General features: G+C 38.6%; 1 pseudogene; it reads left to right on the forward strand.

Moving 5' to 3' along the window:
* The first annotated feature begins 507 nt into the window (after nucleotides 1-507).
* On the forward strand, nucleotides 508-1,590 carry LOC145006495 (zinc finger protein ZAT10 pseudogene; annotated as a pseudogene).
* The last annotated feature ends 12,124 nt before the right edge of the window (nucleotides 1,591-13,714 follow it).

Below are 13,714 nucleotides of genomic sequence, written 5' to 3' on the forward strand. Positions count from 1 at the left end.
TTAATACTCTACATTGTTTTATCAAATATTGAAAAGATCAAAAGAAAAGTGGATAAGTGCTACAATTTCGAGTATTCTTTAACGACATATGTTAAAAAGAAGAGTCAGAAATACTAGAGTTTTGTAAAAGGCAACAGGAAAAGAAAGACACGTTTGTTTTCATTTGACTTTTCATAAGTCATAACTCACCTTCTCTTTCTTATTTATAAAAATTTAATTGCAACTAAATGATTAAATATTTAAATAAATACATAAAAATAAAAAAAGGCTCTTTTATGCCCCTACTCCACTCCCACTCATCACCCAACTACTCAACGTGTAGCCACCCTTCTCCCCACAAATCACATTTGTTATTATATCATTTGTTATTTTATTATTTTATTAATTTATTAATTTATATTATAATAATTCCACCAATATTCTATCCAACTAAGATTAAGATTAACCTCTACAACACTCCCACCGCTACCCCTCACGCAACTTCCCATATATATAAACATCTTTTGGCCTCATTAATCATTATACTCTTCACTCTTATATCACTCAACACCACCTCTTTCTTTCTTTAATGGCACTCGAAGCTCTTGGATCACCGTCGCCGCCTCTCCGCCACCGCGACATGGATGTTCAAGATTCTTGGAACAAAGGCAAGCGATCTAAGCGCCCAAGAACCACCACCGATCACGATGTTGCTCTTCCGCAACAACCACCCACAGAAGAAGAGTACTTAGCCCTCTGCTTGATGCTCCTAGCCAACGGCAGCCCCACCTCCACCTCCACCTCCACAGCCACCGTCACACCGCCGGAAAATGAGTCTGACTCCCGGGTGGCTTACAAATGTAGCGTATGCAACAAGGGGTTCTCTTCTTACCAAGCACTTGGAGGACATAAAGCTAGTCACCGGAAGAACGTTCCCGACGACCATATTCCGTCCACCTCCGCCTCCGCCGCCGCCACCGCCACCTTGTCGAGTTCTTCTGTTTTGAAACCTAGTGGAAAAGTACACGAGTGTTCCATCTGTCATAGAACGTTTCCCACCGGCCAGGCGCTTGGTGGTCACAAACGACGGCACTACGACGGCAACAACCCTGGTAGCACCGTCACAACGACATCAGACGGAGGCGCTTCCTCCACCCCTAGTCAACCGCGCGACTTTGACTTAAACTTGCCGGCGTTCCCCGACTTATTCCAAATGGGTTTGAGCGTTGACTGTGGGAAGAAAAGCCAAATGTTGATTAACGAACAAGAAGTTGAAAGTCCACTTCCGATGAAGAAACCGCGTTTCTCGATCAAAACGGAATAATTCAAGATCATGACGTAAACCCAATAAAACATATAATCATCAAATTCATTTGTTCTTTCGTTTTAGAATCTTGTATAGACTTGTTGTGTATTAATCATGTCGATAGTGTTATACAATTGATTACATTCATTAATTCTTGAAACTGATGATCATAAACAGCCGCCCATGTGGGTTCATGCAGCACATGTAAAACCCCATATTCATGGCTTCCTTTTTGCTGTTAATCATCATTGTATACCTTCTTTTATTATTTTCTTAGTAAATTTTTATAAATATTATAGAAACAAGGTGTTAAACAATAATATAAAAAGATGGGCGGAATTGGAAGGTGGTTTGTGTTGTGTTGGAATGGAATCGAAATCTGTCATTTGGACAGATAAGAAAGGAGTAATCTGTTAACTGTTGACGTGCTGGATACAGTTTCCACTAACTTACAAATCAAGAAAGAAAATATATTCTCAAAGACGCCTACTTGCTTTAAGATTACAGCTAAACATCAGCCTAACATTACGTCACATATGACTCTATTATATGTTGTAAAATTCCTAATTAATTCGTGATCATAAATAGTAAAAGGAAAGAATGGAGTTTAAATTAAAAGAGTAGACGATGAATTTTGTGTAGTCACTACAACTAAACTAGAATATGTCGATCTTTCTTTTGAGTTCTCAAAGTTTCCATACTCATGGACCAATGCACCGACATCATTTTGTTCAAAGTTTCAACATTGTGCTCTTTACTATTTATTTTTTATTTTTTTTATTTGTAATATTCTTTTTATAGGTTCATAGTGAAATTAATATTTTGGTCAATATACGTAAAAACCAATATTAATTATACAAAGTTTTTTTAATTAGGAATCAATTCATTTGGTAATTGGTATATAGAGGTAAACGTAAATGAGCCAAGTGTCTAGAAATTGGAAATAATGCTAATATAATTTTAGGTTTAGGTTCGACATTTTGACTAAACCATATTTAAAGTACGTTCAAGTTTTTGTTTTTAGAAATTTAATGTTACCCATACCATAAATACTTAATACGGGTACACGAAGAGGAGGGGGTGGGGATCTTGCCACGATTGTTATGTCACGACCATGATAACAATAGCAGGTGATGAGTTTTTTTAGAGGTTTGAATGATTAATTAAATATATTTGGCTATAAATATAGATTCTATATGTTGTTTCTTTCACCGAAAATGTCGAGTTAACGAATCAAATTTAGAATGAAGTTGTATATTTTCCATCTGTGTTATATCTCTTTTTGTCACTGATAATTATAAAAATGTGAAATTGTTTAACAATAGTATTTGGAATAAGGTTTTCGGATTGACACATATAGAAGTGACATCTAAATAAAAACCGAACCAAAACAAAATTAACCGATATAACCTAATCATTTTTGAAACTGATGATACGGTTTATTTATTTATTTATTTTGCTAACTGATAAGTAGTTGTTCAGTTTTGATTTTATAGGATAATCGAACCGTTATTAACCGAACGGTCATCCAATCACTCACATCAACACATCCTTAATCAGTCTTGTATGTTGATGCGATGAAAATCATTTGCTATAATGCTATTGGGACTAAATGGTTAAAACATATATATGGTTGGTGTGTTTTTGTCTCACGTTTTTATTATAAATATGCATACAAACGGTTCAATTGTAATGTTTATATAAATTACTAAAAAATGGTTATGTTTTAGATTTTTTTTTTTTTTTTATTATTTTTTTTTTATTTTTTTATTTTTATTTTTATTTACCATTTGTTTTTCTTCGTGTTTTCAGTTCATTATACCATTACACAAGCATTATAATGAGATTTATCAATAGAATTGAAAGGACGACGAGGGTAACCATTTGTTATTTTCACTTTTATAGCAATGTACTTTTTTTAATCATTTTATTTAAATGCAATTTCAAAATTTAAATCATTTTTATCATTATGGATAATCGATATTAACCATTAACCGAAAAAAACAATTAACCATAATTGTTAGGAAGTAAAGCGGATAACAAGAAAAAACCAAAATCATACAAGACAAAATATTTATGTGGTTCGGTTAAGTTGACCTACGTCTATGAGCAGTAGAGGAGTATTCTTTATTTCAGAGCTCTCAACACAGAGATTACAAGTACAATTACACAAAGATTCGCCTATCACTCTAGAATTCAAGATACAAAATAACCTAGCATGCATCCCTATTCTTTATTTCAGAGCTAAAACCCTAATGGGCCGAGCCCATTAGCCCATAAGCCCATGAAGGGTGTCAAACAATCATAATCTGCCATGCAACATCTCCTGGAACATTCTTGAGCATTATCATCTTCTAGGCATACTTGGATCAACATGACACGACAAAGGGATCAATATGGCGCATCGTGTTCCAAGATGGTCCATGATGGCACAACAACTTCTTCATGGCTCAACAACAACCCTAGTTGGTGCAACAAGGATCTAAATGGTACAAAAGCATCAAGTATGGCGCACAACATGAATCTTGGAGCACCAGCATCACCATGAGCAACAGACACATGCATGGCTCAACAAGGTCGTGCATGGCTCAACAAGAAAACAAGATGGCTCAAGAGGAGAACAAGATGGATCAAGAGCATCCCTCTTAACCCATCTCTTCATCATGTGGCTCAACAAGGACCCCTTGTTGATCCATATCCCTTCCAACTGCACCAAATCTCTTTCAAGTGCTCCAAACCCCCTTATACACGATCCTTTCCTTTGGCACTTGATCAGTTTCTTTATCTGATGATCAATTCCTCTCTCAGAAGATCTGTTCGTTTGTCAAATGCTCCATGAACCCCAAGTACTCCATTGAGGTCCAAGTGCTCCAAATGCTTCATGAACATGATCCAAATGCTCTAAATGCTCGAGTCACATTTAACAATATCCACCTTAACTTGAGCATCCTCTGAACTCCACCTCAAACAAGAACTTCCTCTCCCTTCCTGCCATTCATCCCGGAAGGAACCTACTTCCTGCGAACATCAACCAAGTCCAAGCAAAGCTTGAACTTCTCTGTGGGCAACGACTTTGTCAACATATCTGCTGGGTTGACCTTGGTATCAATCTTTAGTATTGAAAATTTCTCTCCTCTAGAATATCCCAAATGAAATTCAGCCTGATATTAATGTGCTTCGTCTTCTCGTGATACATAAAATTCTTTGCAAGACTCAAAGCAGTTTAACTGTCACAATACAAGACATGTTTCTCCACCTTTAGACCAAGACTCTAAATAAGCCCTTGCAACCATATATCCTCTTTTATTCCTTTCGTCATGGACATGTACCCGGGTTCAGTTGTAGACAAAGCAACAATGTCTTGTAACGTTGACTTCCAACTAATGGCACATCTGAATAAAGTGAATATGTAGCACGTCCGCAACCTGCGCTTCAACAAGTCACCACCATAATCAGACGAGGCACACCGTCACCCAACACAGCGGCTGGTGGCGGCAGCCACCACCTCATGGTGGTGGTTATAAGGTTTTTATTATCATTCCGGCCAATTACAATTTTACAATGACCTTCAAATTAACACTCTCACACACACGCGCAAAGATACGCACACAACCACCACTACACGGCGGCTGGTGGTGGCAGAACAGGAAAGGTGATGATAACCACCATGGTTGGCAAGCATGGCGGTCTTCCATGGTTTCCATCCAAACAAAACCACATACACCGAATACATTAATATCAGAACACACAAACACACACACACACACACTTCTGATCGTAAATGAGCCCAGCTACCCCACCTGGTGGCGTAGAATTGTGATGATGGCATAAAACGACGGCAACAATGGCGGTAATACAACATGTATAACCGAAAACGAAGAGAGAGGGGCGTTTTTGGTGGGGAAACGGTGGCAATCCATCACTGAAAACAACAACCACAACAACAACGGAAGAAGAAGAAGAATATGGCAGCTGAAACAGGAGAAGAAGGGTGGCGGCAAACGCTTGAAGCTTCCACGACGGTCTTCATTGGCTCTTTCCCGATGGCTCTCTTCGTCATTAGCAACATAAACTCATGGTGGCTTCACGACTCCGACAATGGTGGCGACGTAGGGTGCTCCGGCTTTAGCAGGTAAGGAAGAGGAGGCCGGTGATGAGGATTTTGGGGTTAGTGCGGCTGTATAAGCTTTAGGGTTAGGGTTTAATGAGTGGTGACGGGTTATATACCCCTGTCACAAACTTCATTCCATAATACCATCTTTGGTTTCTCCCTTCCCTTTCTTCTTTCAAACTGAGTACAATATTTACTAAATGACCCCTATCTTTAAAAATTCCTTACAATCCTAGTCCCAGAAGTTACCATTTTACCCTAACATTCCAAAAACCCTTTCACTCTAAGTCCAATAATTACCAATCACCCCCTAACTTCTAAATTCCTTTTCAAAATAAATCGCAAAATTACTCTTTAACCCCCAAATAATCCAATTTATAACGTTCGACTCCCCAAAACTAACACCCTACTAAATAATACAAATTTAGGGCGACAATTCGTTCATCAATTTTTATCTATTTGTTTATTAAATAAACATGATGTTACAATTCACAATGATCGTTGTCCTACCATAAAACATGGTATCAATGAAATTATCATATGAGTTAGGAAGTGAACATAAGAGAATGAGCGCCTAATCTTCATCTTCAATCTTCACATCAACACCTTGTAGATCCAAGATGATACGGTTGAAGTTATCCAGATGGTCTTTCACTTGGGTACTTTCAGACATTTTAAGAGTGTAAACCTTTGCTTCTGTACAACCTATTCGTCAATGAGTTGTTCTAGTACTTGTTACAAAGTTTATCCTTGTCACACCCCAAAACCAAGAACGACGGAAACGTTCCGGGGTGGAGGACGTCATGTGAAGTATCATAACAGTGTAAAGTAGTAAACAAGCAACAACATCATCCATTGCATTAAAAGTAAAGTTTTAATACATGTGTGTTCTTTCATAATGTACAAAAATAAAATAAATAATCAAAATAAGATCTTGACTGTGCTCCGTCTTCTCAAAAACCTAACCATCGCACCTGTCTAACTGATGACCTGAGAATACAAGTTATTTTGAAAGCGAGTATTAGCTTTCAAGCTGGTGAATTCATAAGTATTTAGGTGTTATTGTCCTGTTTTGGAATGCTGATAAAAACGTCGTATAAATCTTTAAATAGAACAGTTAATATAAGTATGAAATGTTGTCTTCTACTAAGACCCGAATGTTTTGTAAGTAAAATGATGGCTTTTCCTTTCTATTGACTAGTACTAATTGTACTTAGTCTAACTCTTTGTTTATGTGAATGTATCACAAAATAAAGTAAAATAGGAAAATGATATGATAGTCTTCTACCAAGACCTAAATGTTTTGTATGTAAAATGATAGTTTTTCCTTTCTATTGACTAGTACTAAAAATACGTAGTCTAACTCATTGTTTATGTGAATATATCACAAAAAAAAAGTAAAATAGGAAAATAATATGATAGTCTTCTACCAAGACCTAAATGTTCTGTAAGTAAAATGATAGTTTTTCCTTTCTATTGACTAGTACTAAAAGTACGTAGTCTAACTCATCATTTATGTGAATATATCACAAAATAAAGTAAATAGGAAAAATATAATCATGTAAGTGTTATCCCTGGTTACCAGGACTAACACGCCATCGCAGTAAGCGACATGTATAACCTAATGAACATCCGAAGATTGTCCAATTGTCCTCTGAAGCAGCAGCAGGTTAGAGGAAGGGTTAGTCTCGTGGCTGACTCCTAATATAAGCGTTAACCTAATAATCATCCGAAGATTTTCATCTCATCCTCTGTTGCAACAGTAGGATGGAGGAATGGTTAGTTCCGATATCGATCCACCTATTATAAGTGATAACCTTAGACATCCGTAGATGTTCATCACCCAGTGTTGCTAACAGCTGGGTTCCGAAATGGTTAGTCCCGTCTAGACATCCCATCGAACAGGGATAGGCAGGAAAATTTACACAGAAGGTACGAATAAATCTTCCTAATAACTCTAGGTACAAGTATCCAGGTAAGTGAATACATGATAATGTATCTAAGTAACAGTACTCATGTATGGTATTCATGTAAGCGTATTCAGATAAATGTAGCTATGTAAACGTACTCATGTATCATGTAATCCTAGGTATTTGTACTCATGCATCATGTAAGGTACTGGTATAGACTCATGAATGAACTGACTCTTGTGTGATTCCTTGTAATAGGAATAATGTTTTGTTTCTTCTAACTGGAAAGTCATTGGTTGTTCAAGTAGATTTATGCACCCTTGATACACCAGGGTGTGGGAAACTGAACGAAGGATGGAAACTATAACATCAATACATATATAAGATCATATGCGTATAAGTGTAGTTTTGCTCAAGAAGGTAAAAATAATGGTTTTGCAAGATATCTAGTAGTTTTGAACAATAATTAAGAGTGACTTGATGTCGTTTTAATAAACATTTCAAAACTAATACTTTTGTTATCAAGGTATTTTAAGATAGAAAACCATTTCATGTGTCACCTTTTGAAGTATGTGAAATCTACTGAGTGAAAACACAGTTATAAAATACATAAGATTGATTTAATAACATATTGTTTTCTACTTGTATTCCCCCCCCCCCCCCACGCCCCCCATTAAATCATTTAAAATCATTTAAAACATTGATTAAGGGGTATGAACTCACTTGTTGTGGGTGATATGGATGAACTGATGAGGTAGGATTGCTAGGTGTCAAGTGAAGACTTTAGACACACACAATGATCCTAATACATATGAAGAAATATGTATATAAACAATTAGTGATTATAACACTAATTAAACATGTATAAACATCCTAACGCGAGGAAAACACTTTTGGTCAAGTGCTAGGAGGCTAATAGGTTGCAACAAAGGAGTGCAAGACCTCTAAGGGGAGTTTATGGTCCAATGACCACATGCTTTGGAGTTTACGGCCCAGGGGAGTAAACTCCTAGCCATAAACTCTCTCTTAGGTCACAAAATGAAGTTTAACATTAATACAAATTAAGTGGTGAAGGGCTTCTAGGTTTAAACAAGTGTTTGGATGTCATTTGTCCCCTTTATAGGGGTTTACGACCCAAGAATTTGTCTTGGCCATAAACTCCTTAATACTTGTGACTCCTTATGTTTTCTAGGCTATAAACAATTTAGGGGACATGTCTAAATTCAAGCCTAAGCCTTAGGAAGTGTTTGTGGCATCAAAACAGCCCTAACTTGAGTTTACGGCCCATGGACCATTTGTTCATGTGTTTGCGGCCGTAAACACACATGGGTATTGAAAATTTCATTGCTTTGGGTGCTAGACACATCAAGGTAAAGTGTTATGTTTGTCTCTTGGCTTAACGAAGGTATTTAGGGCACTTTGGCACCCAAATATGGAGTTCACGGCCCAAGAACTTCCTTGGCTGTGAACTCACTTTCAACCCTTGATTCTATTTGTTTTGGATGTCTAAACATGTAATGGTAGTCCCTAGTTTGAGTTCCATGGCTTTGAGGGACATTGGGACACTTTTGGCCCTTAAAATGGAGTTTACTCCCCAAGATGTTCTTGGGCGGTAAACTCTCAAATCTTGTGGTTTTGAGGTTGTTTTCTGCTCCTAAACTCATTTGTGTACAAGTCCAAACTAGTTTCATGGCTTAAGGAAGGACTAGGCATCATTTGGCTTTTGAAAAGGAGTTTACTCTCCAAGATGTTCTTGGGGAGTAAACTCACAGATCTTGTTGTTCTGTCGTTATTTTGATGTTATTAAGCACAATCTAAGCTATATAATATAACTAGATTAAAGTACCCACGATTTGGGATAAAACCCCGAAGATCCGTGAGAGAGAATTTGGCTTTTCTCTAATTGGAAATGTAACTAATGAATTATTTGGTTCAGATTTCTATATATAGTCCTGGGATTTTTGGCAGAAAATATTTTTAATCCCGGAATGAACTCTAATATAATAGAGTGTTGGAATAACAGAGTTGCACAAAACCCTAGTGCATCCACTCTCCTGATATCTCCTGAAGTGTAAACCCAGAATTATTTAAACTTATACGGAAAAGTCTGAAAATTTGCTGTGACTGCTACAACTTCTATTGAAGTGATATTGTTTGTTCAGAATGGAAATTTAGGTTTGTCACATCATCCCCCTGTTAAAGGAAATTTCATCCTGAAATTAGAATTTTGGTAAGGAAGTAGGTAGAAGTGATCGAGTCGTTAGGTGAACTTCCTAATCGATTGGTTCTCGCGCTCCTATGTGAAATCGGGTTCTTGGTTGTATTCCAACGAACCTTCACTAATGGGCGACGATGTTGCTACGTCCTCTTGACCACTCGGTCGAGGGTCACTACGGTTCTAATACGAAGGCAAGGATCTCGTAAATCCCGATCTCGTCGAGAGGGCTTACGAAAGTCCTAACGGAAAGATATTGTTTCAAGTTCGAGATGCGAAGGGGAAATGTACGTTACTGAGTTCGCGTAGTAGGTCTAGTTTGTGAAATGCAGGACCGATTCTGGTAAAAATCTCGGAGGTCCTAACTATATTGGATTTTAGCTTTCCACGCTTTACGAAGCGTATTAAGCCGTTCCCAGAGTGAGGTTTCCTAAAGAATTTGGTCTCTCACTTGGAATTCCAAAGGTTCTTTCTCTCGCTTACTTCCTAGTCAAGGGCCATCCCTTGCTGGTTCAAAGTCGAAATGGTTTCTGAAATTTGCGGGGAGTTTCGGATGGACTATGATAGTAGGTCTGTAAGACCTAGAATTTGGCGAATTTTCTGTCAATGTCTACGGTGTCGACAAATTCCCAACGGTTTTGGATAATTTGACAGAGTACTCAAGAATTTCCACAACATTAATAGTGTGTCTCAGGAAATTTGACTATAAATTCCAAAACTCTTGTTTAGAGAACTTTGCGAAAAGTATCTCCGAGGGTAATGTGTCTATGGGTTCTTTCTTACTACGAGGGTAAATAAATAAGTCATTACCTGGGGAAATGACGAACTGATCCCAGTAAGAAGGCATAATCCACTCATTTAGCTCATGAATACTATGGCCGTATTGGTCCTATCCGAGGGGTATCACTACGGACTTGAAGTGTCCATATCGAGTTCGGAGGGTAGTCTTTAGGACATCCTTCCCTAATACTCGAACTGGTGATATTCGGATCTCAGGTCCATTTCTGAAAGTAATACTTTCCCTGTGGTTGTTCAATCAGTTTGTCTATGCGAGGCAGAGACAACGATTTCTAAAGGAAATCTTAATGAAGTCTCTGGTCGTCGAGGTACATAAGATGCAATCCGTCGACTTCTAGTAATAATAAGACCGGAGCTCTCAAGGGTGAGGATTTTGGTCTTCTAATTCTATTGTTGTGTAGTTCGTTGTGTTGTCCGAACTGTTCTTGTATCTTCCGTAGGTGTTTAGACTGAAGGCGATATGGTTATAAGAGTCATGCTGGGTTCTAAGTTTGTTCCTATGCCATTGCAATTACTCGTACTCCTGGACAGTCTCCGTCCTGAAGTTCATATTAGAATTCATACGTGATTCAATGATCACAATTTCGTGTATACGAGTCGTATATAATTAAGATTGAAAAGGTAGTCGAATAACTGATTGTTCCTTAATCTCACATCCCATCGAGGGAAAAGAAGTTAAAGTGGAATCATCGATTCTAAACCTGTAGAACATTGATTATATATCACTCTCATGTATACATTCTTCAGTGATAGATCAACCGTATGAATCCTGGAATTGAACTTGACGTACTGCACGAGCAATACTGTGGGGATTCCTTCGGAAAGGAAAAGAACTATAAGGTACTCCTTGTATGAGTACTTCGGTGTTCTGATATTACGGCTTCGCTAAAAGACGATTTCTGAGAAAGAGATGTACTTATGAAGCTGGTATTGCGAGGATCGAATTTACTCGAGTCATATGATAAAGTCGGAAACATATGGAAACTAAAGACATTAGATTTGAACATAAGGCGTTACAGACAAAACACAACATAGCAACCATTAACAGAGTTACTGTACTTAGGATTTACTACAAGACTATTGATGTGAACAAGGTATACTACAAAAGACAAGTATACGCAGCACGAGCATCCCTAAACGGACGAGATCCCGTAAAAGATAAGACTCTGGTTGCACTAGCATTAGGATGGTTCATAAGTCTGTTACAACGAAACACCTAAATTACATTAACATCGGTCCGGAGTAGACTCTCCTGCGGCGGTGGTTGGTAGTAGACTTTCGTCTTTGCTTACAATTGCTACCTCTGGGCAGTTCCTTTTGTAGTGACCTACTTTGCCACAACCGTAGCAAGTCTGGTTCACACTGGTGTTTGGCACTTGGGCGGGCTGAGCTGTTGGAGTCTTGCAGTAGCAGGTTGTATGCCCTTTCCTGTTGCAGTGTGAGCACTGCATCTCCCTACAAGGTCCATGGTGGTGAAAACTGCATTTAATGCATTTTGGGAGATTCCAGCATAAAGTTTGGTTGGTTTAGGGACAATTGGGATGCCCGAAGGGATGGTAGTAGGAGGTACTAATGTCGTAGCTGTGAAGGTCGTTACCGGTGGTTGTTTCTTATTCGCCCCTCGAAGCGATTTGTCATGCCTTTTGGCCCAAAACTTCCGTTTGTTACTCTTGGCCTCGGCACTCAGGGTATCATGGTAGTTTGTTTCTCGTTGAGGTGCTTGATTGTTACTCGGATTGGAATTGTTGTTAACAATCCCGCTAACACTTGCGTTGTTAGCGTTCATGTGGGTCAGAATAGCTGACACGACAGCCGAGACTGCAGCATGAAAAGTAGCCGCATCAATCTGAAGGGTCAGTGCTTGGTTGTTGGGTTGATCGTTTTTCTTTGGCGACATGATTCTGTTTCACGGAAAGAAAATGAATTTGTGAGCGAAAATGGTTGGACCTAGACGTAGTTCGATCGCTCATGAAAAGAATAGAAGTATGTTTTCTAAGGTTCGACCTACATCCCTACGATACAGTCCTAGTACGGAATGGAAGTATGTTCACGAAGGTTTGACCTACATCCCTATGATACAGTCCTAACAAAAATCGGAAGTAATTTCATACAATGGTCTCAATATGTTTGTCGTTCTAGCCGAGGTATTGTTGGTTGGCGAATAACGTGATCCAACCATTAAAAGAGACTCGGAGATGTCTCCGGAGTTAAATTTCTATCGTCTAATGACTTGACTAGAGCATGTTTCAAATAGACTCTAATGAAATTATGATAAGAGTATTTGAATAAAGAATGACACAGAAGTTAGCCGACTGTCAATATCTTTGATATTCATGACGTACAGGTTCGGGAAAATGACCTTGTAAAAGGTCTTACGTCATATCCAGAGAAGATAGTTCTTGACAACATAAAGACCTAACTAAAGTACTTATAGTAAAAGGTAGTTTCATAGAGAATGCCACATCGGGCATAGACAGGAACACGATTCCTTTCTAACAAGGAATATAAAGTAAAGTATCTACTACTAGCGACAGTCATCCCTCTGGTGAACTCTCAGTTCAGCCAGTTGGCATTCTACATCAAGTAGGTGTCTTTCGTACACTCTCTGGCGTACTCGAAGTTCTATGACTTCGGCTCGTGATTCAGCCAGTGCTTGCAGCAGGGTTTCATGGTCTCTCTCAGAACTCTCACGAGCATGTTCAAGGCGACTTGTGTGAAGCATATGCATTCCTCCATTTGTATCAACTTCTGCGATACGTGGTAGAGTTGTCCTGCCCTGAATTTCGTTTCGGGAAACTCTTCGGATCAGAATTGGCATGATTCTGTCTGCTGATCTCCCATTGCTCGGGTCATAGAAGCTTTGGTCACCATTAAATGGCATGGGCTGATCTTGTCCTTGTCTCCATGTTTCCAAACATTCCACCCACTCAGGCGTCGGGCCATGAAAAGCCGGACGAGGGTTAGGAATCAGAAAGGGAGCTGCCTGGGGTAGGTTCTCAACCTCTAGTTTGGAGATGGCATCGTCTGAAAGGTCGTCAACATGATGATCATTCAAAGGGATTGGATGATCATCATCTGGTTCTTCTCCAAACCATCCAGCAATCACTTCGTTCGGAAGGAACAGGTTGTCGTGGGGATGGAATCCAGCCATGTTATCTACGCGAGAATTGGGGTAAGAAAATAATTATTAGACGAACTATCTAGATAATTATTTAGGATATCTTCATTAGTTCCATCGTTATTTGTAAAGTGCATACCAGTTATATGTAATCAACACATGATAGGCCTTCGAATAAGTGACCTCAACTCCAAATTCACAAGGAATATGGGTAAAGCAAAAATTTCACCGATTCTAAGTCTATAACATCCTAGTTACATATAACTTTAGGGTATCC

The sequence above is a fragment of the Lactuca saligna genome, chromosome 7 (assembly GCF_052625555.1).
Source record: "Lactuca saligna cultivar CGN05327 chromosome 7, ASM5262555v1, whole genome shotgun sequence".
NCBI classification, from domain to species: Eukaryota; Viridiplantae; Streptophyta; class Magnoliopsida; order Asterales; family Asteraceae; genus Lactuca; species Lactuca saligna.